At 42.0% G+C, this 26549-nt stretch overlaps 1 long non-coding RNA gene across 3 annotated transcripts; it reads left to right on the top strand.

Annotated features, from left to right (window-relative positions):
* Positions 1–26389, top strand: LOC112551966. 3 transcript variants are annotated; one of them, XR_003096316.1, is made up of 5 exons: positions 6–115; positions 6251–6349; positions 23216–23409; positions 24010–24123; positions 25822–26389. It is a non-coding gene; the product is annotated as an uncharacterized LOC112551966 (long non-coding RNA). The 3 variants fall into 3 exon arrangements; XR_003096317.1 differs by lacking the exon at positions 6251–6349 and having other exon boundaries at positions 1–115; XR_003096318.1 differs by lacking the exons at positions 6–115; positions 6251–6349 and adding an exon at positions 13588–13629.
* Positions 26390–26549: the final 160 nt, after the last annotated feature.

The raw sequence follows: 26549 nt of genomic DNA, 5'->3' as shown, positions 1-26549 counted from the left end.
GTGAGGCCTGGGAGCTAATGCAGAGGATGCCAGAAGAGCAGCCCTCTGGAGAGTCTGCAGTAGAAGCTGCAGCAACTGAGGGCTGGCAGATCAGGCCACAGTAAGAGCAGCCAGGGTAAGTGAGATGCTCTCTTTCTCTTTTTTTCTCTCTCTAGCAAGGTTTTGCCAGGGCACAAAACTAGATAGTTATGCCTCTGTTTACCTCTCCACCATTTTTTGTATGGTCTGTAAATCTTACCAATAAAACTCTGGTTCTGAACACTACACAGTGAGAATACCTGGTGTGCACGCTGTACAGGCAGCTGATGAAGTAAGCCAAAATCCTCAAATGTCTGTAGCACTCCATTCCTATTTAAGCATCTAACTTCCCCCTGATTTCATGGAAGTTAGGAGCCTAAAGACCTTTGCCTCGCTACATTCCTGCAAAAACTTAAGTGCATGAGTAACTGTGCAGAAAAAAAAATTACAGCAAATTAAGAAATGGCAGACTTGCTGCTGTGTACTTGCTGTCTGTGTGCCTATTTGAAACCTGTATTATGCAGAGGCATTCTACCTGTCAGTGAAATAGGTATAAACTATTATGGCTTAGTTTTCCCTTCTCAGGAGGTAAGAGCACGCAGAGGGACAGCTGCCACAGAGCAGCTGATGTGTGATAAGTTCCTGACCTTTTCTAAATTTGCTGTGCTTTTTTATGACTTCTTTTCTGATTGGCTGACTTGGCTCACATAAATAGTTTGATTGCAGTCATGGGAAAGACTCTCATGAGCATAATTACACAGGGTTTAGAGTGTTTTGCCAGATTGTGCCCGAAGTCTATAACAAGCTTTCAGTTCCAAACCTATTTTTCTCTCTCCCTTCAACTTTATATCTTCCTTAAAATGAATCGCTTCTGCTAAAATGTCCGGTACCTACTAGCAAAGGAGGTGAGGAAAATGTTAAAGCATGACCAATCAGAGGATTTTGAAGTCTGAACTTTCTTTAAAAAACAAAACAAAACAACCCAGACCTTTTCCCATAGTCTTATCCCAGAGCTACACCCCTCACCAACAGCACAGTACACACAAGCACAGGGCACAGTCATAATGGGGATGGCAACTACAGAGACATGTCGCAAACAACGAGCGAGGAGCACACGAGACTATATTTTGGTTCGCGTCACTCCCACAATGCACCGCACAAAGCAGCTGACTGTGGGTTTCTACCACACTGATCACATAAGAGTGAATTTACGTGGCTCTCCCACTACAACCCTAAAATATTCCTCAAATAGTTTTGTCTCCCGTTTTATTTTCTGGGTGGATGTTACTTATTTTACAGGAGAAGAAGCAATGTGCATTTATTTTTCTATTTAAATATAAAAGGATAAGGTTATATTTACATTCACTAGCCAGATCCAGATGTACAGGCACATGCATTTCCCCAGGGACAAAAAGCAGAAGCACAATATGTGCCACTGCTACGTGTCCCTGGGGCATGCCTGTGCACATGCGCTCTGGCCCCAGCACCCTTACTTGGGATCCTGGGAGCCTCCCAGGGCTCTAGCAGTGGCAATCCAGCAGCAGGAAGCCCCATTATCCCCATTATGATAGTGCCCTGTGCTGTTGGTGAGTAACAAAATTGGTGAGTAACAAAATTGTCTTGTAAAAGTGGTAGAAATGGGTCTGGGGGTCAGTACAGATGAGGTCTTGGAATGTATCCCTATTTGTTACATTGTAAAGTGGGTTCCCTTTATGCAAATTTGAGTTGTGCACCGTTTTCCAGGAACGCATGCACAGCATAAAGTGAGGGAAACCTGTATTCCAAAACCTGAATTCCTGCCCTGGGTCTCTGGCTTTTGACTCCATGCCCTGAACCTCTGACATGAACCCTTAGGCCTATCCTGATTGTTTCAGTTCCTATCTTGGACCACCTGGGGTAGATCAACTGCTTGTCCTGACCAAGCCCTCATCTTGACTTTTGGTTTGATGTCAGACCCAGACTGTTACCTAGTTTGATCTTGACTTATACTCCAGTAATCCCCTGATCTACCATGCTCCACTCGGCCTGACTGCCTATGACCCAATCACCTCCTTACATACATACTCAAAATGAATTGCCAATGATTCCACTGAGTTTTGCAATGTTCAGTGTTTGCCATGTTTTGCTGCTCAGTCCCTCTTTATCCTGCTGCTGGATTCAGTGGGGAAGAGGAAGGAAGGGCAGGCAAATGGCAGCAATGCTCAGCAACTGGGCTCCAGAGCTGACTGAAATCTATGGCTCCAGGCAGAGCCTGAACTGACATACCAGTGAGCTCAGAGCTTTCATGCACCTCTGAAGCCCAGGAGCTAAGTGGCACCACCATTGATTTTGGACCCTCTTTTTCTCTGCCACTGAAATCTTGGGGGGGGGGGGGGGGGCGCTTCCGGGCCCTGGAGCTGCATAAGAGCTCTGACCTCACTGGCATGTCAGCCTAGGTGAATGCAGCTGTCACTCACACCCTCTTTTCCCATTACTGAATCCAGCAACAAGGAAAAGAAGGGAAGGAGCAACAGGAGCATTCATACTGGGCCATTCACATTGGCTCTGTGGGTTGTATCTGACAGCCATAAGTTCAGCTTCACTACTCCACATTCACATTAAGAGATAGTCTGTACAGGTATCCCCTGCTTAGCACTCTTAATTGGTTGCAGAAAAAAGTGTTAAGCAGGACCGTGCTCAGCAAACCCATTTCCCATAGGAATTAATGTAAATAGCGATAATTGGTTAGCGCTGCTTCTTGCCACCACCACCTCTCCCCACCATCCCACCTGCCCTCTGGCCACTTCGGCCCCACGTGCTAACCCAGGCCCCATGCTCCTGCTGATCTTCCCTGGCCCCCACCGGCCCTGGCCCCAGGCACTGGCACGGGCCCTGCACTCATGCCCACCGCACCACTTGCCACTTCTCACCGCCGCCTCTCCCCACCCCCCACCCACCCTCCAGCCAGCCACTCAGGCCCCACGTGCCGGCCCAGACACTGTGCTCCTGCCACCCTGCCCAGGGCCCCTGACAGCCCTGGACCCAGGCACTGGCATGGGCGCTGTGCTCATGCCCCACCCTCCCAAAAACTCCTCCCTTCTCCTCAGCCCCCACCTGCCGGCCACTCTAGCACCATGTGCCAGCCCAGGTCCTGCACTCCTGCCACCCTGCCCTCGGCCCCTGGCAGCCCTGGCCCCAGGGAACCAGCACAGGCCCTGTGCTCACACCTGCCCGCCCAATCACTACCACTCACCACTTCTTACCACTGCTGCTTCTACCTGCCCACCTGCTGAAACTTGCTGATTCCACTGAGTGCTATAGCAAAACTGTCTGAGTACTCAGTGGAATCAAGTATGAATTTTCAATGAGTATTATAACAAAATAGTGCTAACTGAAACCACCTTAAGCAGGGGTTACCTGTATACTATTTCATACAGAGCTAAATAAGCAAGACAGGCAAAGGCAATATTATTATTCTCATTTTAAGGAACAATTAATGCTCAAAACAATATGTGCTTAACCCACACTGAAGTAAAAAAAATTGCCCGAGATCTGTGATCATTTGAACTAAAATTTAAACTGAACCTGAAAACCTCATGGGTGTATGCTCTCTTCCCTAAATACACAGACCATCTATTAACTTTAATGGGATTTCTATACAACACAGTGATGACAACTAACCCCTCCAGCAGCAGTGCCTGCTGCTTATCTACATGGGATTAATCAACTATTCACTTCACCAACATTTCCATTAGGATGAAAGAATCAGAGGCACTTCCTCTGACATTATGATTTAGTTTTCCAGTCAGATTTATTAACCTGGGAAAATTACAAATGCATTTGCTAAGCCATAAACTCTGAATTGGTAACAATTTGCAAGGACAGAAAAAGTGTGTGTGTGTGCATATATATAAATATTTCTGTATATATAAAATTAAAATTCATGCATATGCTTCCTGTACCCTATTACACATCTTGACAAGAAATAATTACATGCAGTTCTAAGAAGTGAAGCTAACAGAAACTATATTACACACAGAAAACAGGTATTAGAAGTGCCATGTTGGGTCTATCTCAATGCTACATTTTTAATTAAGCAGAAGATTATGTAAAGTGCAGTAAAATGTTCTCTTGATTGCTCTAATCTACTACAGGAATATGGTTTTCTGATACCAGTGAGCTCCTGGTGAAATAAATAATTGATTTATTAATCTTCTATGCAATTGTATTTGCTTGAGAAAGGGATTTCATAGCTAAATAACGAATTTGGATGCATAAATAAATGAGAACCTGGCATCCAAATCATTGAGGCCTCTGTGGAGATCTCATCCTTGTTATACTATGTTGAAATGATCTCATAGTGTGATACAAAGAGGAGGGCTCTGAAGCCAATGCAGATTGGTCCTGGTTCCTGATTAGAAGCCACAAGCTAGTAGATTCCATTTTTTCAGTTACTGCACCTCTTTTGTATTTTGTACTTATACCTCAAAAACAAAGAAAATAATCTTCATACACAGAGAAAACCAGTATCATCACCCCTCAGTAACAGAGGAAGAGGTCTAAATTTGGGGGATATTCTGTGAAGTACATACAAATTAGTATCCTGGTTAAGAACTCCAGGAGCCTGTACACGTTCCCGGAGGCTGCTCCGATGAACTGTAATTACAGCATGGCAGAGAAGGCTTGATTAATCAAGTCTGCTAGAGAAAGCTAATTAGCACGCTCCCTCCAGCCTCTGTATCTCAGTGTCCCTACACTTCAAAATGGTGGCAGGAGTGTTTAACCAAAGCCCATTTGGTGAGCTTTAGATAAAGTGTCCTCACCACTGTTTTGAAGTGCGGGACATGGATACAGGAGACACTCTAGGCACTTTAATTAGAGCGGCTTTCAGAGCCACTTTCATTAAAGCACCCCACCCCGGGAGCATGTGTAAAAAGGCCCTCCATGTATGCTGTCCCACCGGCCATTCCCTAATCTGATAGACTGAGGTTCTGCTGAAACAAGTCAAATACTGTTCAAATACTGTCAACATTTGCATTCACTAAAATCAATTCCAGGAAATTAATGGAGCTTAAATTTAGGCCAAGGTGTAAGTACTTTTTTCTGTTTTTTGGGGTAAGTATTTTTTGTAATAATAATAATAAAGAAGATAACTTAGCAGGTTCAGGAATATAGATATAATCATACATTATTATTGTTCTTGTTGTTGTTGCTTTTTATTTCTGTTTATTTTTGTTCCCTATTGACTAGGCTGAAAATGTGATTAAATATTTTACATTAGACATGAGCAAATGAATTAATTTATTTAGCAAAAAGTACTCCCCTGTATTATAGGATAGTTCTTTAAAAGATTAAGAACACTTGAAATCATTTAGCATTTCCCAGTTGATAAACATCAAAGACATTAAAATAAATATCTTAACAAGACTGAGCTACTTGTTCCAGATGTTGTGGGTGAGGATAATGAAGTGTTATTTTTTTAATAAAATGGTAAGTTGCAGGTTTCTCTTACGGTCTATGTTCAAAATACTTTTCAAGATGAAAACTTCCACAGTAAAGGATAATAGGATACATCCTGTGCTGGTATCCACTGACAGAGAATTCCAGTGATTCTAGCTTTGATTTATACCAGCTGAAGAATTATTTATAAGTATCTAACATTAATAAAGAACCATGTATCTGTGCCCTGTTAGACGGAAGCCTAGGATACTGTGTTTATATCCTGTTTTTGCAAAGAGCACTTCAACATCAAGACATTGACTTGGCTGCACTGGATCCATATAATCACACATTTACTGTACAACTTTCTAGCAAACCACAAGGAACTCAGATACCAGATTGGCATGAAAAACTTGGTGATCAAAATATCTGCGAGGTATTTTGTCAGCCATTGTTTACTATGTAGTGAATCCCATGTATCCAGTTCCCTCATTCCACTTGTCCATGATTTGAATTGAGTTTATATGCCTGCCTTTATTTAATTAACAAAAAAACTTCTTTCTTTTAGCAAAGCGTCCCATATCAAAACATACCGTTTGGCTTCCTTCCCATTTGGATAAAGGAGTTCTACTGCATATATTTAAAAACTAAAAGAGTCTATAGTACCAGAGTGGCTCAAGTATTTGCAAATATCTTATTGAAATGTACTACTTTTCCTAAAGTGCATGTTTAAGAATCAAGTTCTGAAATAACTACTGCAATTTCATAAGCTTCAAGACATAGGACACATTTGATTTCACTCCTCTTCCAGCAGGTATAAAAGGAGGCTGTGGTTATTTAATTTGTGAATCTTGCAGAATATGAGGAAAACCAACTGAAAGATCTGTGAATACATATGTTTTGAAAATGTCAGGTAAGAAAAAGGAGATTAAATCAATTTTTAATAGCATTTTGACATCCATAAATGGCAGCTTTTGAATCATGCACTCCAGTGCACCCAAAACAGCATGCACTCACCTTATCCACAATGCAGATCTGCTTTTTGCTTTGGGCATCAAGGATTTCTACTTCAAAGTAAGTGATTTTTGAATGCCTGAGAACTGGTGGTTGTCTGAGATGGCCAGCAGAGAGCACAAGCTGAGACAAGCTGTAAAAAGACCTTGTGTCATTTTGTGGCAAAGACAGTCCGCCTCCATGGGCTGCAAAGTTCCTCTTCTCTGTAGCACTGGGCTTATGCCTCCTGTACATTGTATGACCCAGTGGTAGCAACTATCATGTCAACACAGGGCAGTTCCAAGGGGAAATGTGTCCTCCCTGCATCAGTTAAATATGATCACGGACTGATGAGACATGAAGGTCAAGTGGCATTCCATTTTGAGAGTCCAGTCTTATTTAGCAGGATTGAAAACAATGGCTCTCTAATCCATTTCTATATTTAACTTGCTATTGTGATGTACAGCATTGCCTTTTTTTCTTTTTTTAACCGGCATTTGAAATAGCATGTCCTACTTACACCCTTTATCTTGATTCCCTAATATGACAAACCAGCCCCTGAAATTCCAGAACCTGAAAGAAATCAGGAACACAATGAATTCCATCATGATCTATGCCAAATGTTTAAAAGTGTCCATGTATGAAACATATATCCAATGTCATCTATTCTAGGGATGCTTGTTAATGCCTGCAGGGGCAGTAAACAACAACATGCTAATAAGAGTTCATAAGCAGAAAGTGTTTTCCCTAGGATATACAAAAAACTAGAACTCTTGGTTCCAAAATGATACCTTTTATTAGACCAACTGGAAAATGGCAAGAATATTGTCCTTTTCTTCAGGCTTTCAGGATCAAAGTCCCTTCGTCAGGCTCTGGGAAAAGTGTAGATGGTACAAGATGGTAAAAAGTCCCCATAGGTAGGAAATAAACTTCATTTTTGCACAGAGGATTGTTTTTCTACTTTGTTCTTCTATTGGCAACCACTGCCAATAGATGGAAATCTACAAAAAATAAAATTACTCCAAGCAGAGAATCACATTGTAGTGAATAAAGAAGTATACCCATCAGCTCAAAGGCTTGATGAAAAGTAGAAAACAAGCTGCCACTGTGGAGAAGATAATATGTCTGGGGGAAGAGAATATACAAGGATTGTTTTTCTACTTTGTTCTTCTATTGGCAACCACTGCCAATAGATGGAAATCTACAAAAAATAAAATTACTCCAAGCAGAGAATCACATTGTAGTGAATAAAGAAGTATACCCATCAGCTCAAAGGCTTGATGAAAAGTAGAAAACAAGCTGCCACTGTGGAGAAGATAATATGTCTGGTGGAAGAGAATATACACAAATATTGGCAAAAACTGGTATTTAAAATCTGTAAAGTGCTTGGAGATAGAGAAATGGGAGCTTGCTGTAGTGAACTAAATGAAAATTCAAGGAAATAAATGTCACACATCCAAGACAATTCCTTTCTGGAAGACATATTTTAATTAGCCAGAAATTATTTCGACTCAGTATGAAGCAATCTATACGAAATGCTATCCAAGAGGTCATATTGGTAAATTCCTTTAATGGTATCTTCTATTTCTAAATATTAATTAATTAAATTGAAAATAAATGCTGTCAATCATACGGATTGAAAAAGTTCATATGAATTTAGTGGAAGAGCACCATTATAGTGTAGTCTATTTAAAATTAAATAAACAACAGGACTTGAATCTATAACATCTTGACTGCTTACAATGAAAAAGTCTTTCACTTACCACACACATTTAAAAGACATAATTTTGGCATCTGACTTTGACAAATGAAAAATAATCAGAACCCCTTTCCACTGAGACATCTCAAGTGTATTTTAATCTTGTTATTCTGACATTCTCTGTGTGATAAGGAAAGCAAATTATATATGATAATCATATTTTGGGAGTAAATTTTACTGACCAGACCCTTTGTGTAAAGAGGCATAGCTCTGTTGAAGTCAATATCTCTGTGCTGATTTACATCAGCTGAAGATCCCAACGTTTTATTTTAATATTAAGTCACAAGACTTGGAATATAGCACCTTTGTTCTGCATTGATAACAGTGAGTGGGGACTGATGGATAGAAAACAGGTTACTTACATACAAATTGGGGAGAGATACTGTCCCAAAAATAAGCAAAGATAGAGTTACTATATGATAACCTGACATTTAAAAGGGAGATGGCAAGAAGTAATTGGAGATTTTGCCATTAATCTGACAAGACCTATGCTTCCCCTTTAAATTTCCTCACAGCTTTTTGCTATATTGGTTTTGATATGAAATGCACTGGCCTTTATGTTTTCCCCTGCGAAGATGTGCACCTGGCAGGACAAATAAATGAGCAAACTCCACATCTCCTTTAGCATTCATATTCCCATTATGCTCACAACTGCTAGGGGGTGGACTGGAGAAGGTGCCAGTCTCCTGCCACAGGGAGTTCAAGCAGTCATGGGGAGGGATTTATTATCCAGTATAAAATTGTGTGTTGGTATAACAATCTAACACAGGCATGGCAGGACCAGTAGCTGACTGTCAATGGGTGCGTCTAAACATTCATTAATGCCCAGTAGTTACTGCACATCTAGTTTAGTACTTGTTTAATGAAGTACTAATTAAATCCACAGTAACTACAGTTATTGTGCAGTAGTGCTGATGCAGTTTTTTTTGTGATGCTTGCTGCACAGTAGCCTAACAACACTGCACAGTAGCTTATTAGCACTGTTTTTGACCGCCACGCTACTGAACAGCATTATTATACTGCTGCGCAGTAAGTGTCTCATGTGATGCACCCAGTGACTCTCAGACCTAGGCTTCATTCTGAGAGGAGCATAAGAAGTATTAAGCCTGTCCAAGCTGGACCAAGTCTCTGCAATTTTCCCTGCCACCCTAAAGGACAGTGTTTTGGAGGAACCATAAGAAGTAGCAGGCCTCTTCTCTCAAATCCTGGATTCTGCTGGCTGCCCTCCACATGGCTATTAGTTGATTCCAGCTATTTTATAGAGTTGAATATAAAATACGAAAAACATTCTGCTTACCCATTTCCCAGTGGCTTTCTTTGTGGGCCTACTTGCCTCCACACCAAGGAACAGGGCCACATACAGGCCAACATTTATGTTGTATAAAAGAAGTCTCTATTGAAAATAAAAGTGAGAGGACTGCATTTGAATTATTGTAGTGTATTAGTATACTTCCTAGCAGTAACCAAATATTTAGTGAGCAGTATTTGAGGAGAGGCATCATGGTACTGAAGGGCATTAGAAAAGGACTCAGGAGAGTTGAATACAGCTCCTAGCTCTGGCATATGTTCCCAGGCAATGTCATTTTATCCTTTTTTTCACTTCCTACACAATGTCTGTCTTGTCTAGTTCAATATTTGAGCCAGGGATTCTGTCTTACAAAATGCTGACCTACAGCTTACCACAAAGGGGCTTTGATCTCAGTTAGGGTCTTCAAGGGCAACTGCCATAGTAATAATAATTGTTAATATTTTATACTCATCCGTCTCTCCTTTAGTCTACCAGCTTCTGGCTGTTAAACCAGCACAAGGACATTGTCTCTATCACTCAGAACTCATGTCATCACTTGTTCACCCATCACCATTTATCACATGGATTCCAAGCTGCTTCGTGGAAGTAGGATTCTTCCGTTCCCACGGGATTCCTGATTACAGAAAACCACATGAATGAAGGCTTCATTATGCTGCCAGAAACACAGACAAGTACCATAGAATCTTTGTGAATAAAAATCCTGGGTTTCAATAGAAAAAAAAGTGCTTCAAGGGATATACTATTAATCCCCAGACTAGGGCAGTGGCAGTGAGCTAGAAATGCTAAGAGAGTTGAGAGGGGCTACAACAGCAGAAAATGCATTAATAATGGGAGACTTCAACTATCCACAAATAGACTGGGTCAGTCTAATATCAGGCCAGGATTCAGAGACCAAATTTCTTGGTATTATAAAAGGCTGCTTCCTGGAGCAGTTAGTCCTGGAACCTACAAGAGGAAAGACCATTCTTGACCTAGTCCTACAAAGTGTACAGGTTTTGGTGTAAAGGGTAAGTGTTATTGAGCTGCTCAGCAACAGTGACCACAATGCAATTGGGTTCGACATCCACGTAGAAGGAGAGACAAGAAAGTTTACTACAGTAGCCTTTATCTTTAAAAAGGGAGACTACACTAAAATAAGAAAGCCAGTTAGACAGGTGTTAAAAGGGGCCCCTAAGGAGGTGAGGAACTGTAGGCCATGTGGGAACTGCTTAAGAACACCATACTGAAGGCTCAAGTAAAAGGCACAACACAAAACAAAACAAAAACAAAAAACGGAAATTGGACCAAAAGCATAGTTTGATGACAGAGTTGCAGCGGCAATAAGCAAATAAAAGGCTTTTTTTCAAAAACTGGAGTTCAAATCCTAATGAAGAAAATAAAACATAAAAAATAAGCTAAAATAAGAATAATAAAATAAATACTGGCAAAGTAAATGTAAAACTGTAATGTTAGCCTGAAGTAGCATTGGATTGTGCCAGTCAGTGTAATACATTTGCACAAAATTGTGGCATTTCCCTATTGTCAAATGTTTAAAAATATCTGTTCATGTGTCTATGTGCGTATGCATGCATGTGCATGCACATGCACAAGTGTCTACAGGCATGTGCATAGGTGGAGAGAGATTTTTAGAAGTCCTCAGCACTGACTTAAGTCTTCTCTGAGGGCATTCTCCCATCACCATTCTCAAGCATGTAGAAGGAAAACATCTCAAGAGCATTCAAGTAGGAGATGTCTACCAAGTGGCTTCACAACTTCATTTCCAGGTTTGGCACATGCAAGTAGTAGCAGGTGTATGGGCTCCCCAGTGCTCCCCAGTACATCAAGGACACAGTGAAGACATACCTGCACTTACAGCATGGTGGTGGTGTAAGATATAGCAACCCTGAAGCTGCTCTAAATTATATTAGAGTTTCAACCAGATCCTAGTGATGTTGGGAAAGTACAAAGTAGCATGCATCCCCCTTCTTCCCCTTCAGGTTTACTGGGAGAGTTCTGCAGCATTTTAGGATCTAGACCCAAATATGCCAGCATTAGGGTTGATGGGGTGTTTGATGATATAGTAAGCACTGAAGGTGATATCATTGCCCTGTGACACCGAGCTTCCCTGGGACTTCTAGTAGATCTTGCCAAATCAGAACTTGATATGGGGTTTTTTGAGGTCTAAAATCTAGCAGGGGTTTTCAGGCTTATAGTTAGATGCATAATCATGAGCTCAGACAATTAAGTGAAGCTTACCCTGGCTGGGCTTAGAGCCAAACACTGATGCTTGGTTTAGCAGTGCTTGCTCAGAGCTTACAAAGTGTTAAAATGCCTGAAGGGAAGAAGGAGGTCAGGGATTTTGCTGGTTTATCACCTTCTGGTTCATTGAAGCCCCTGTACATAAACTGCAAACAGCAAAGTGTGTTTGGTTTGCTAACCCTGGACTATGAACTTTCTCTCTAGCTGCTCAGACACTTACAGGATTTTTTTTTTTAAATGAACCCCCAAATTGCATGAAAGTTTTCCGACAATTCCAGGGCTTTTAATTTCAGGTAGAGAACAAGTGAAGGGAAGTTCTGCTAATAAACACACACCATGAAATCACACGTTTAGGACTAACCAGCCATCTTCCACTCTACAGAGAACCTCCACAGTGACCCAGTCTGACAAAGATTGGCTTATGTTGTGGTCCAGGGTAAAGTGCCAAAACTCAAAGGACAGGCATATCTGGATGAGGAACCAAAAGAGATAGAGGGCATTGTCAGAACCTAGCCCAGCCAGAAATTTGCCAGTCAGATCATACTCCCCCTCAACTACCCAGTACAGGACAGAGAAAACATATGTAGGTAGGTAAGTAGTTTATGGAGAGTATATATCTGTTAGTTCCCCTCCCTCTAACCTCTGAACACATGACTTAGGACAAATGTGAGGCAGCTGGAAGATGACTAGACATCAAATTATATCTGAATGCCATTGCAGCTAGTGTCAGTCTTCAGCAATGTGTAACAGGTCATATTACACTTGGCTGTTTTTCTTGAATGAGAGGTATTGCAGCACAGTGTGCTAAACCCACAGGGTCACATCAGCAGGCACATGCAATCCTGGGGGAAAGTTCTGTCTCATGAGTTACGACAATAGCATGGAGGTTTTTGAAAAAATGATGGGGGAGGTGGTGAGAGAAGAATCAAAGATCTGTATCCAACAATCAAGAGCACCAGCCAATAACCTGAGTTGGAAGTGCAACACCCCAGCTCTACATTGACTTTGGAGTGTGACAGATGGAATGTAGCTGCCTTACTGCAGGGCTGGGCATGCATCAAGGAGCACCTCCAAGACAGGGAACTCGTAGCCCTGCTTTAAAGCACCTACATGCTGTCCTTTTTTGGGATGAAACAGCCATACTGTGCTTTGCCATAGCACTCCCTAATATGCTCCAGAAGCAGTATAGACAGGCCTTTCAGGACAAGTCAAATTTTACAACTTGTTGGAGCAGACTGCTGAATCCTCAGTGCTTTCCCTTCTTCTGCAGACAGACAAACATGGAGGCAGTACAGTATGAAAAATACATGTTTTCAACAAGGTCCCAGTTATTTGACAGGTTTCATAGATTTATAGATTCATAGATGTTTACGTTTGGAAGGGACCTCAGTAGATCATTGAGTCTGACCCCTTGCCCTGGGCAGGAAAGAGGGCTGGGGTCAGATGCCCCCAGCCAGGTCTATGTCTAGCCTCCTCTTAAAGACCACCAAGGTAAGGGAGAGCACCACCTCCCTTAGAAGCTCATTCCAGATTTTGGCAATCCTTATCATAAAGAAGTTCTTTCTGATGTTTAGCCTAAATCTGCTCTCCATCAGTTTGTGGCTGTTATTCCTAGTGACTCCAAGGGTTGCCCTGGTAAACAGAGCATCCCCTATTCCCTGCTGCCCCGCCCTTGATGAATTTGTAGATGGCCACAAGATCACCTCTCAACTTTCTCTTGCAGAGGCTGAAGAGATCCATGGTCCTCAACGTCTCCTCATAGGGCTTTGCCCGCAGGCCCCCAACCAATATGAGTGACCCTCCTCTGAACCCTCTCGAGGTCGTCCACATCTCTCTTGAAGTGTAGCACCCAAAACTGGACTCCAACTGTGGCCTGACCAGTGCTGCATAAAGGGTAAATATCACCTCCTTGGACTTGTTTGTCATGCACCTGCTAATGCATGATAAAGTGCGGTTGGTTTTACTGATCACTTCATCACATTGACAACCCGTGTTCATTTTGGAGTCAACAGTGACTCCAAGATACCTTTCTGCTGATGTGCTGCTGAGAAGGTCCTCCCCCAGCCTGTAAGCGTGCTGAAGGAATCACCAGCATTTGTCCTTATTAAACTGCGTCCTATTCTGTTCCACCCACTTTTCCAACCTGTCCAGATCTGCCTAGATTTGTTCCCTACCCTCTGGTGCATTAACTTTACCCCATAATTTGGTGTCATCAGTTAATTTGGACAGAGCACTTTCTACAACCTCACCCATGTCACTGATGACGACATTGAACAGCACCGGTCCAAGGCCCAAGCCTTGTGGGACTCCATTGCTCACATCTTTCCAGGTCCATACCAACCCATCCATCACCACTCTCTGGGTGTGACTCCTAAGCCAATTTGTCACGCACCTAACCATGTAATCATCGATGTCACAGTCACTCAATTCATCTATGAGAATATAACGAGATACCAAATTGAAGGCCTTCTTAAAATCCAAGTAGATGACATCCACCTCATTTCCTGCATCTAAGCATTTTGTGACCTAGTCATAAAAAGAAACAAGGTTAATCAGACAGGATCACCTGCTACAAATCCATGGTGGTTGCCCTTTAGCATTGCTTTCCCCACTGGACTCTCACAAATGTGATCCTGAATAATTTTTTTCAAGGATTTGCCTAAGGATAGAAGTGACACTAACGGGTCTACAGTTACCTGGACTCTCGTTCCTCCCATACTTGAAAATAGGGACCACATTGGCCCTTTTCCAGTCCTCTGGGACCTGACCTGAGTGCAAAGAGTGCTCAAACAGCCATGCCAGTGGCTCTGCTATGACACTGGCCAATTCTTTCAGGACCGTTGGATGAAGATCATTTGGGCCTGCTGATTTAAATACATGCAACCTCTCGAAGTGTCTCTTCACTAAGTCAGTGCTAACAATTGGTGGGCTGGTTTCCCCTTTATGCCTGTCTATGCAATTGAGAGCTTTGTCCTGATACGAGTTCAGTAATAGAGGCAAAAAAACTTGTTGAAGAGCTCCTCTTTGTCCCCTCTATCTGTCATTAATTGCCCAAGTTTGTCTAGTAGGGGGCCTATGCTACCCTGCGCCTTCTTTTTGCTCCCTATATACATGAAGAAGGACTTTTTGTTGTCTTTAATTTTTGTTGCCAGCCTAAATTCCGTTTCAGCATTGGCTTTGCTGACTGCCTCCCTACAAGCGCGGGCCAAGTGGATATACTCCGCCTTGGTAGCTACCCCCTGTTTCCACAGCCTATGTGCTTATTTTTTAGCCCCTAGGCTTTCCTGAACTTCCCTGGTCAGCGAAGAGGATTTCTTGGCCCCTTTGCCCCGTTTCCTGTGTAAAGGGATTGTCTCCTTCTGTGTCCATAGGATTGCTCCCTGTAGCAGGACACTAAGGTGCCTGCTACTGAGAGAGCGCGGAGGACTCCTCAGGTGCTGGTTGCCAGGGTAATGGGAGGCAGCAAACGACCCACACCTGCCAGCGGTCAGGGCTATAAGAGGCAAGGCCTGGCTCTTATGAGAAAGGAGGGGAGCTGAGACCAGAGGCAGTTGTTGACTGGCATCTAAGATAGCAGGAGCTCCCTTCCAGAGAGAGAGAAGCTCCTGGAGCACGATGTGAGGAGAAGCCTGACTACAGGTAGTGCTTGCAGAGTAAAGGGTAGCAGCTCCAAGATGGCTGAGCAATGTCGGTACAGCCAGGTGGCTTAGGTTTGAGTTATAGCCAAGAGGCTTGAGTTTATGTTGCAGTTTGTTTAACACTGGTGGTTTGGGTGAGGCTATAAGGGGATGGAGGAGGCCTCATAGGGGACTCACGGTAAAGTGAGGACCCCAGCCCCAGTGAGGGCATGGAGTTTGGGGGTACAGACCCCAGCTCCAGAGTGGAGCCTGGTGAAAGGGCAACCTTGCAGAGGGAAGAGCCCAGCCCGGTGAGAGGGCAACCTTGCGGAGAAGGCCCCAGTGAGAAGGGTGGCGTACAAAGAAGGCCCGCAAGGCTTAGATACGCAGGACACCCAAAGCAGGGGAACTGTGGCCAAGTGGAGGAGAGGTAGCCTCCCTACAAAAACACATATCATCAAAGTCATGGCGGGTGAGAATAGGAGGGTGCAAGTCCGAAGTTTGGCACTGTAGAGGAGGCGGCAAGGGCTAGCACGGCGACCCTGCCGTCCCTCCTGTTACACTCCCTTTAGGTAAGACCACCCTTCCTGGACTCCCAACTCGCCAATTCTCCTGTTCTTCAGTGCCTTGCTAACTAGTCTCCTGAGCACACTGAAGTTAGCCTTTCTGAAGTCAAGTACTTCTGCCATACTGATGATCTTTCCCACCCTACACTGGATAGCGAATTCAATCAGGTGATTGTCATTGTCTCCTAGGTTACCTTGTGTCAGTAGGTCCTGGCTACAGGGGATGATTTTTTTGGGGATCAAGTCCAGTAAGACATTTCCCCTAGTGGAACCATGCACCTCTTGTTAGGTGAAGGTCCTGTATGCAGGTTAAGAATCTATGTGAATGGTTGGATCTAGTTGACTACATTTCCCAGAAGATGTCCAGATAGTTTAGGTCACCCATGACAATCATATCCCTTGTCTGTACGGCCTCTGAGAACTGTGTGGAGAATTCCAGGTCCAACTCCTCCTCCTGATTTGGCAGCCTGTAGTAGACCCCCCACTATCAAGTCCCTTTCCCTCGTATCCCCTTGCAATCTGACCCACAATACCTCAATTTGCCCCTCCTGTGGGCCCATGTTGATAATGGAAGAGGTATATTGCTCCTTCACGTAGAGAGCAACACCTCCCCCTTTTCTCCCTAGTCTGTCTCACCTGTACAGCCTATAGCACTCAGTGATTACTGCCCAATCATGGGTAGGATCCCAGCAAGTTTCAGTTAGCCCAACTAAATTGAAGTTCCTGTTTGCAAGCAGGAGTGTGAGTTCCTCCTGCTTGTTCCCCATGCACCTAGCATTACTGTAGAGAAATTTGAGCCCCCCAGTAGGTGCCCTTGGAGCCCCCCTGTCCTGAAACCTATTGGGCCCCTTAGTACTTATGTGGGTTGTTCCAGCGCATGGCTCATGTTTTGTTGATCCTAGGTTCACAATGTTATCTGCGTCCCCATCCCACAACAAACCTAGTTTAAAGCCCTGCATAGCAGATCAGCCAACCGGTAAGAGAAGAGACTCTTACCTTTTGAAGAGAGATGAAGGCCATCATGTCCTAGGGTACCTCTTTCATGAAACTGTGGATTGTAGTCGAAGAAGCTGAAACCCGCTGGATGACAACAGCTCTGGTGTTGATGAAATGTTGATACTGGGAAGTGAATTGGGGAAGCTCCACTATAAAAGGCTGCAAATATCTACAGCTCAAGTTAAAGTGTCTGAATTGGAAACTTGGACTGACCCACATTCTACGTGTACTTGGCACAGAAAGAGAATGTATTTTCATACTAATGGGTTACTAATACATATATGGTGACTTGGGTGAGAAATAATTGAAAATAGGTAAATATCAGGGTAGACTAGGTATGCCTACACTGCAGATGCTCCCCAAGCATGCCCTGCCTACCTACTCTCGCTCATATGCACCAAACCTGGAAATGCACAACTGAAAACATCCGAGGGGCCTTCCTTCATATTTATTGTCAGTACTGTGGTCTGTGGCATGCTTAACAACAGGTATAATAGTTTCCCCATTGTGTTTTGGGGTTTGGCCCACACAAGCAGAAGGGCATGGGTGGGATGGTCTCAAGAAACATGGTGCTGAAGACATGTGTAAGCATAGCTTTTATGCATGTTACATATTAATGATACAAGCCATACAATTCTATTTTCAGTGAAATAACTTCTCTCTTTAATAGAGGGCAACATTTCAAACAGGGACTAGGGTGGTTTACCTTCATTTTGGGGTAAGATGTATCCATCTTCTGAAAGTCTAAGCCAGTGACTTAAACAATTCTATTATGAAAGACAATTATTGTGCTGGTTTCCTGTGATGCAGACGAGTTATAAGGCCTGAGGCAAACAACACAGCCAAGCTGAATTTCTCCACAGCATTCAAGTAAATTCTCCACAATGATATATGTGTTTTGAAAGATGCATCAACCTGAAAATCACATCCACCAAAGGGACAATGATCTTCAATAAAGTGGGTATGCCTTGCTCACCAGAGAACTAATGTTTATACCAATGCCAGCTGAAAGTATTAAATGTCACATGGTGACTATTAATGTTGTTAACATGAGAGTAGGAGCAAAATTCACATCATGCTCTGATGTCTTGCACAATTCTAACCTCTGACAGCTGGATTTCCCCTGATTTTGAGGTACTTACCTTGCAGAAAAAAGTTATTTATTTGCTACACAGAAAAGGAGGAAAAGAATCAAAACAGTGATGATTAGCTGGCCTTGGCAGTCTGTCTTAGTCAGTCACCCAGCTCCAGAAGTCAATGATCGTAATCTCAAATTCTGTTTAAAAAAAAAAAAAAAAAGGCATAACAGCTCTAAGAGTCAATGTCCATTCCATTTAATGATTTTGGGGTAAGTAGGATGATTACTGCCAGGACAGCCTAGTGGCGGGATTTAGAGTCCTGAAGTTAGATGGAGACTGGAAATAAGTAGTGGTCTAAGAGTAATGGGTGGCTACTTCGTTCTACTTGTCTAGAAGATGGCTCTTGTATGACGGTAGAATCTTTCCATAGAGGACAGGTAAGATATCTGTGTTGGGCTAGATCTAGGGCTCTGTATGTTTTAATCCATCTGTGAGCATCTATGGCTATATAAGACTCCAATGTCAATCATGTTTAATTCTGGTTAAACAGCAGGTGTATCGATATGTAAGTGTACATTCACCACATCTCGGCATCCAGTTGGGGAACTTTCAAAAGAAATGTATTTATCATGTAAGAGCCAATGACTACAACTTCCGGTAACTTGCAGTCAACTTTTGTAGGGCTAGCCCTGCTCAATTCAACTAGTCTTAAGGGTTTGTACATGATCTCAGCAGTATTCCTGCCCAGAGCAGGGGAGTTGGACTTGATGATCTTTTGTGTTCCCTTCCAGCCCTTAATTTGTATGGTTGTATGATTCTACAGTGTCCAAAATGATATGTGCTGCAGACATTAAAAACTTTTGCTGCATTAGCTGCATTGTCTTAGTGTACCATGTGGATACTGTCTTTGGCAGCTGGCCCAGAAATGCCACTGAAAAGGCAGTGCTCAAATATTTGCTACTGAAAGCCATGCAGTGTAAACTACTGTTCTTCTCGTAAGCTCCTTGTTTGTTTAATACACAAAACATTTAAAGAGTTGCTATGTCCCCAAAGTCAATAAGCCACGATTGGGATTTGGGGTCAGAATTGTTGCTTGCTGCCAACCTTTTGTCAGGGATAACTTTGCTTTTCCTGGCAAATGACACTGGTGGAAAGGAAGCTGTTAATGAGTCTCCAATCAGCAAGGAACATGCACAGCTTAAATCATATACAACTGAGGCACTCTGGCCTGGAATAGCTGTGTAGTCTAGTGAAGAAGACAGAGCATTTGATCTCATGAAATCCTTCTTCTATTTCTGGTCTGTTACTGAAGTGGTGGGTCACTTCATCTGTGTCTGTTCCCTCCTGCCCTTTGTCTTATCTATTTGAACTCTTAGCTATTAGGGGCATGGACTGCCTATTATTTATGTGTTTGGACAGCACCTAACACAATGGGGTCCTGAGCTGATTTGAGACCTTATAAGGCCTACTGGAATAATAGTAATAGTCTCTACCTAGTGCAGTTGGAACCTTTTTTTTTGCCTCAGGGGAAGTAATTAATTTGTGTTTCTCTTAGTTGTGGTAGGCGGAGGGTGGATTATTATGAAGACATACAGCTCCCTGTCACTCTGATACTTGCTCGTGTTCACCTTGCTTGATTCCAACATGTTTTTGTGCATGGCTATGGTAGAGCAGCTAAACGCTGCTTTGCCCTGAGGGATTGTACTTATGTTTTCTGCTCAGTCAGCTATTAGAGATGCTAGAGTCAGAAAATAAAGAAAAAATTGCAAACAGCATTCCTTCCTCTATATGAAAACTCACCTGTGTTTTTGTACAGAGACCACTGCATTATGGAAGATGAGCATGGGACTTTGTTAACAGACTATTCAATGTTGGCTTAAATTCTCTTATGATGAAATCACTGGGACTTTTGCTACTTATTTTAATGGCAGCACAGTTTGGCTGGCACTAAGCACTTTTGACAATCCCACTCTACAATTCTATTTTGGGGCTCCTGTTTTTGCGAACATTTACCTGAAAGCCTTAAGAATCTTAGCGACACTGAATGCTTTCACTGCGAGTTAATTCCTAGCACAAATCAAATCGAAACTGTGAACATGAACTTTTACTGTATCTCAGAGAAATCCATATTTGGAGTTATGTAGGTTATAAATGAAGTCATTATATTCTTTTGGCAGACATGACTACCGTTTCGTTCCAATGAAGTCCCCACCCACATACAGTTGCATACACAAATGCACACCTACATCCCTTCCAAAATAAGCATGGTGTTTTATGAAGTCCGTATTTGGTGACAATCAGGGCATACTTTAAAAGACATCTGTTCAACTGAGTTTTTGGAGAGGGCTAAGGAAATGCTTCTTAAATTACAAAGGGGCCAAAAGTATTCTTAATACGTGATCTGTTGGTTAATCTTTTATCATGATTAAAATGTAGGTGTTTAATTGAAGCGGCATTAAGCTACCTTGAAATGTAGCTAGGGGTCCAGTTAGTTACTATGTTTATAAGTTATAACTGTCTATTTAAATGTAAATGAAATAGTTAACCCATTGCAAATAAATCTGAGGCTTGCAATATTTGATAGTTTTTCTTAAATTCCAGGCTCCTGGATTCATTTGGTTTTACAAAAATCTCAGTTTATGGTGATTTTTTGGGTTGCTGATGTTGGGTTTTTTACTTTGTTTGGCTTTCGTATTTGTTTTAAATAAGCCACTTCATCAAGGATGGGATGAAATGCTTAAAAATGTAACTCCTGAAAGCAAAAAACAAAACAACACAACACACACACAGAAGCTAAAACTATTTATCTGTTTCTTTATATTTTTGTGACTTTTAAGTCACTCTCATGATTTCAAGGGGTCTGACTCATGACTTTTTAATGCTTTAGGCTGTCAGTAATAAACATCTATATTTCCTTTTTTAAAACAAAGATTAGAAATGAAATACTAGTACAAGCACAACTTGAATCAGAACTTAACAAAGAACAGTTTTTTAGGAAGATTTAAAACCTTGCCATTTAATTTTGCTCATAAAACTTTCTCTACTGGTATGTGAGTCAGCACCACCCTATCTTCTATAGCATTCCCATAGCCATCCATTTGCCCAGTAATCCTTTAATTGCCAAGGAGGGAGCCACTTGAAAGGGCATTATGAGATACAGAGTCCCCATTTTCATTGTCAGTCAAGCTAATAAAAAGGCACCTTGGAGAGTAAAGGTTGGATGTGAGACAAAACACTGCATTTTTACATTTTGGCTTTAGTTCAGCTTATCACAAAAGGCTACCTTGGGCAACCTTTCCTCATCATAATATGCAATCACTCACTTCAGTAGTGCCATTGATTTTTCTCTTGTAACTCACCAGCCTGAGGAACTGTGTTTCAGTATAGCTCAAAGCTCAGAAGACTACCTCACCGAACTTGGCACCCAATATACATACCCAACTAGAAGGCAAACTTTGTGCAGTTGACCTATGAGAATTGCCTCCAGCTGCATTTGTGAGTGGTCAGAAAGCATGGACAGCAAACTTAAATGCATTTTATCATAGCTTTGTGTTATGCCACTTCACAAAGTAAAGAGAGATGACTGAGTGGATTAATGAGGCACAGGTGCTGATTCCCAACACTTTGTGGCTACGCTAGTGTACTTCATGTCCTCACTTAATTTCATTAGAGCATTTTACTGACAGCAAATTTTTAACCCTCCTCCTGGAACCCATCCTGAATAGATAATGTGCCCTAGTTTAACAAGGTAAAATAAAGGGACTGTATCATCCGAAGCTCCTCAGACAAAAAAAAATAAAGATGAAGAAATGCAAAGAAAAGCCATTTTGCAGAAGTGACAGAATTCACAAAACACACACACACATGCGCGCACGCACACACACATTCCACTTCAGAAATATATATATACATAACAAAGATTAAATCCACATTTTATGCAAACAATTGTTAGATTGACGCAATGAAATTTTGCCAAAATTCACCCTTTCAGCATTGAAGCATTGCACAGAAACATACTATTCCCAGTGAAGGTTTTGCTGGGAAGGTGTTTTAGAACCATTTTTGGTCACATCTGACTTAAGAAAGATATTTTCAAAACAAAGAACCAGTCTTTACAATATGAAAGGAAAGACACGTCAGTGTAATTCTATTCCACAAAAACAACATTCAATAGGTTTTGTTTTCATTCCAAAACAGAACAAATACAAAATTTGAACCCTCAGAAGATGTCACGGAATAGAATTGCCATCTTCCCAACAGCTCTAGTAACAATAGCATATACAGTGGTTGTACTAAATATATTTCCCTTTGTCATGGTAACCTAATACTTCTCCTATACGGGGTCTCTCTATCTCTCTCTCCCCCTCCCGGCTTGAATTGTTTGATTAATTTTAAACATTGCATTACTCCATGATAAAGAAGATACCATGGTGATTTTCATCTTTTTCTATATCAAGAACGTATTTAAGTTTCCAAAACATTTTCCACTGTAACCCTCTATTTCTACATACTTTTAACTCTCTAACTGCCTGAAAGTATGAACTTTCCAATTCCTACCATCTCAAGTAAGCAATGCAGTCCTATTGAAAGTGCCAGACTACACTGCAAGATTGTTGATCTATCTAATCCAGTATTTTGTGCTTTACAGTAACCAGCAACAGATGCTTCAAGTATAGCTGCAGGATACACTGCATTAATAATTAAGCAGTAACCTGGCCCCAGGGAAAGTTTTTTTCCTAACTGTCTTTAGTTAGAGCTCACTTCAGTCCTGAAGCAGGAGAGTTTATATTCTTTCCAGAACTCTTGTTTATGTTCAGCATTACTGTTTACAACTCTACATAGTCTTCTGTTCCATATATAAACATCTACTCCTATTTTGAATCATGCCCTCAAGGATATGTGCATTACATATGTACACACTTACCAAGGAAAACTGCAGTTGCCAGGTAAAGTGTGCTAAAGTTACGGAATGCTACATCTGAGACTTTTAGGTATTAATAATTTAATTTTAGATTTAAGATTTAAAGTTGCTTATGCACTCAGCCCTCCCATATATATGCATGATGATATAGTCTTAAATCATGATAATACTTTCTAACCCCCACTGGATTTTCTCTCAGCAGGGGCCTGTATTAATGACAAAAGCAGCCCTGATTTGTTTCTTTCTTTTACTCTTGTGTTATTTTTTTTTCTTTTTCCTTTTGATTACTATTTATATTTAGGTACCACTGATGTATCCCCAGTCAGAGGCCAGGGAAACAATACATAGATGAATTCTTGATTAATATTAATGCCTAGATTTGGGGCTTTTCTTCACGTGAGGGTGTGTACAGCTCACTTCAACCTACATGAATGAAGAACAGGAGCAGTGTGTAGAGGAATTTGCCCTTGTCAGGAGCTGTGTGGGGCAACTAGTGTAAGTAATTTGAGATATGGGGAAGGGTGGGTGGGTGGGACGGGGCCAGAGCTAATGGGTCTTTGGGGGAGGGGATGTCTCTGTTCAGAAATGGGGGGATAAAAACAGCCCAGTCAGGGTTGGAGGTGGGGGGTAGGAAGAGCACAGCCCCAGGATTGGGGTAAGTGGCTGGGCCGTCCCAACCCCAGAGCTGCACTCTGAACCTGTATAGGTATTCAATAGATCAGGTTAACTTATTCCTGATCTAAGTTATTTCAGCTCCTCAGGTAAGCTAACTTAGGTTGGGCTCAACATTTTTTGGGCAATTTAAACCCTCCTGAATGCCTTCACAGATGGGCATTTAGATTGACCTAACCCTAGTTAGGCCAATCTAAATGTAACAGCTGCATGTACCCTGAGTATTTTATTTAAGGAACCACAGGATTTTTGTGACTGAGACAGACCTATTCTGATTCACACTACAATACTATCTGGAGTCTCCAAATGACTCAGGGTCCTTCCTATATCCAGTATTGTTCCTGTATGAGTGTTTCATTTCTCTCAGGTGAGTACAGTATCCTAATTTCTAGAGTCACTGTCGCTTTTGCTTTCTTTTCACAGCCTGGTGGAAACTTTTTTTCTGCATAGTGGAACAGCTCCCACTGGAGGGGTTGGGAATTCCCACTTCCCACCACAGAACAACTTAGAGCCTGGTAGATAAGATGTTCCTGAAAGGTGGGTGAACTGGGCTTGAATCCCAAATTGTGGAAGGTCCCCTGCATCTTGGGCAACTGCTCCAGCACCATCTGTCCCCTTTCATACAGTTACTGTACGAAAGGGGATAGCAGAAGCTCTTCCTCATGTACCTTATCAAGAAAAGAGTGACTCCCTGCTCCACCAGGGAAATAAAGAGCAGAGATTCCAGTCATAATGAGATGTCAGTACTATGGATCCCAAATAGAGGGATCCTTTCTGTGCATAAGGCCTTGAGTAGAATGAGATGTACATCACATCCCTGTACTCAGTATTTCCTCCTGGCTATCTCTACAGTGTGAAGCTCCTCATTCAGAGGAACCTATGTTCTCCTGTGCATTGTATAGAGAGAATGGCTACTGTACTCAGGTTCTGTATTCCAGTTCAGGAACCAGGTGCCTAAAAGTCAGGTATGGCAATGATCATTCTTACAACACATAAGACTCTATATCTTATGGATCTAGAAGCTTACAATAAAAACAGACAAAGGGTTGAATGGGATGCAGAGATGAGGTGAGTTCCTCAAGGTCACACACACAGTCGGCAGCAGAGATAAAAAATGAACCAAGTTTACCAGGTGGCTCACGCCATGCCCTTTCTACTAGACCTCAGAACTTCCTCAGAAACAGATGTGGGACAAGAACCTGATCTGGCACCTGCCTTCTCCACGTTCACATTGCCTTTTTTTGTTTCAATTACTCCATGCTGAAAAGAACTAGAGCCATACACAGATGATCCTATGCTAAGATCTTATACCACGAAGAAGCAAGAATGAATTCATACAAATTCCTGAAAATATTGGGGTTTCAATGAAGCCACTAATGAATCTGAATAGCATCAAACAGTACTGCCATCATCCCAAATTCACTAGGCAATAATTGACATAGAATCAGTTCTCATCACTCTCAGTTGCTGGCTAATCCATTTTACTCGTGTTTTATTTTATCACATCCACTGCAACTTTTCTAAGGATACAAAAGGGAATTATTTTAAAGCATCTTTTGATGTGCAGCGAAGTCAGCAGGGGAGAATGACCTGCATGGTGTAAGTCAGCAACATATTTTCTTGCCTTGCCCGTCGGCAAAACAGAGAAGACTTGCTGCTTGTATTAGTTACTGTGACAGCTCTGTGGCAAGCAGTTCAGCACTAAAGACAGACAAAGCTAAACCAGACAGTTGCCATAGTAGATTCTGAAACCTTGACGGGGCCTGATATGTAAACTTAGGCTGCCAACAGGCAGCACTTGTCGCCTGACACATTCGGACAACAGCATGTCACTCACCGCCTCTGCAGTTAAGTTTTACGCCAAAGGGCTCCCAGTGAGGTATGGAGATTTTGCAGTGGAATTCGGGAATTACCATCTTTCATAAAAAAGAAAAAAACTAAAAAAAAACCCTTATTCTTGGGCACTAGACTAACAAATGGAAGTACAGACTATGGTTGTGATTTGTTTATCTATACCAGGATCAATTTACAATGTAGCAGGCAGATCTAGGGCATAAATTGCAGGGCCAATGGCATTAATTATTTATCTACAAATATCTCACCTGTATTGTGCCCATTAAACCATCTCCTAGGACTTATAGCATTCCAAATCTATGAACAGTTTTAAAAAGCAACCTTAAAAAAAAAAAAAAACAGCAACCTGCTAGAGAAATGATTGTTTATTCTTGCCTCTAGCCCCAAATATGGAATTTGCAGTTGAAGTTGAAGATACAGAAACAAGCAATGTTCAATCATGAAGTGGAGAAAAATGTAGGGTATGCCTGCAGGATGTCCCCAGTACTTACGAGCATATCCCCATCCCTTCCTCTCTCCTCACCAACCCTGCCACTCTCAAACATGCCAGAGAACTTAAAAGCAGTAGTGGGGAGGAGGAAACAAACCCAAAAGACTCCCCTGCCTCATTTCTTAGTTTGGCATGTACGAGCAGAATTGGTTGAATGAAGCATGTTCCATAACACTGGGACTGTGGTATACATGTGGTCTTAAGGTGTAACACCATGCCATTCTTTGGGGCCAGAGATAAGATTATTATGGTATTAGAAAAAGGAGATCTATAACTTTCTAAGGGGTGTGCTTCAATCGATGCTAACCCTTGGACCAAGTCCAAATCCAGGGGTTGTGGTAGTGTAACATAACACCCAGTTTCTTTTTTTTTCCCTGATATAGCTAGAGATAGAGATATAAATATGCATTCCCTTCCCCAACTATATATGACTTGTCCTCTCCCTCTCTATTCCCTATAGATAATTATAAGTAAGCTAAGATATAGGATAAGCATTAACATTTTATTTTAGGTCATAAGTTTTATTTTTCTGTCCCCTCTTTGCAAATCATAGTTTCATAGTTGGTAGGGTCAGAAGGAACCTGAGCAGATCATCAAGTCTGACCCCCTGCCACAGTAG

This window comes from Alligator sinensis, unplaced genomic scaffold (genome assembly GCF_000455745.1).
Source record: "Alligator sinensis unplaced genomic scaffold, ASM45574v1 scaffold320_2, whole genome shotgun sequence".
Taxonomy (NCBI): domain Eukaryota; kingdom Metazoa; phylum Chordata; order Crocodylia; family Alligatoridae; genus Alligator; species Alligator sinensis.
The sequence above is the reverse complement of the archived record's forward strand: the minus strand, read 5'-3'. Positions and strand labels throughout refer to the sequence as shown.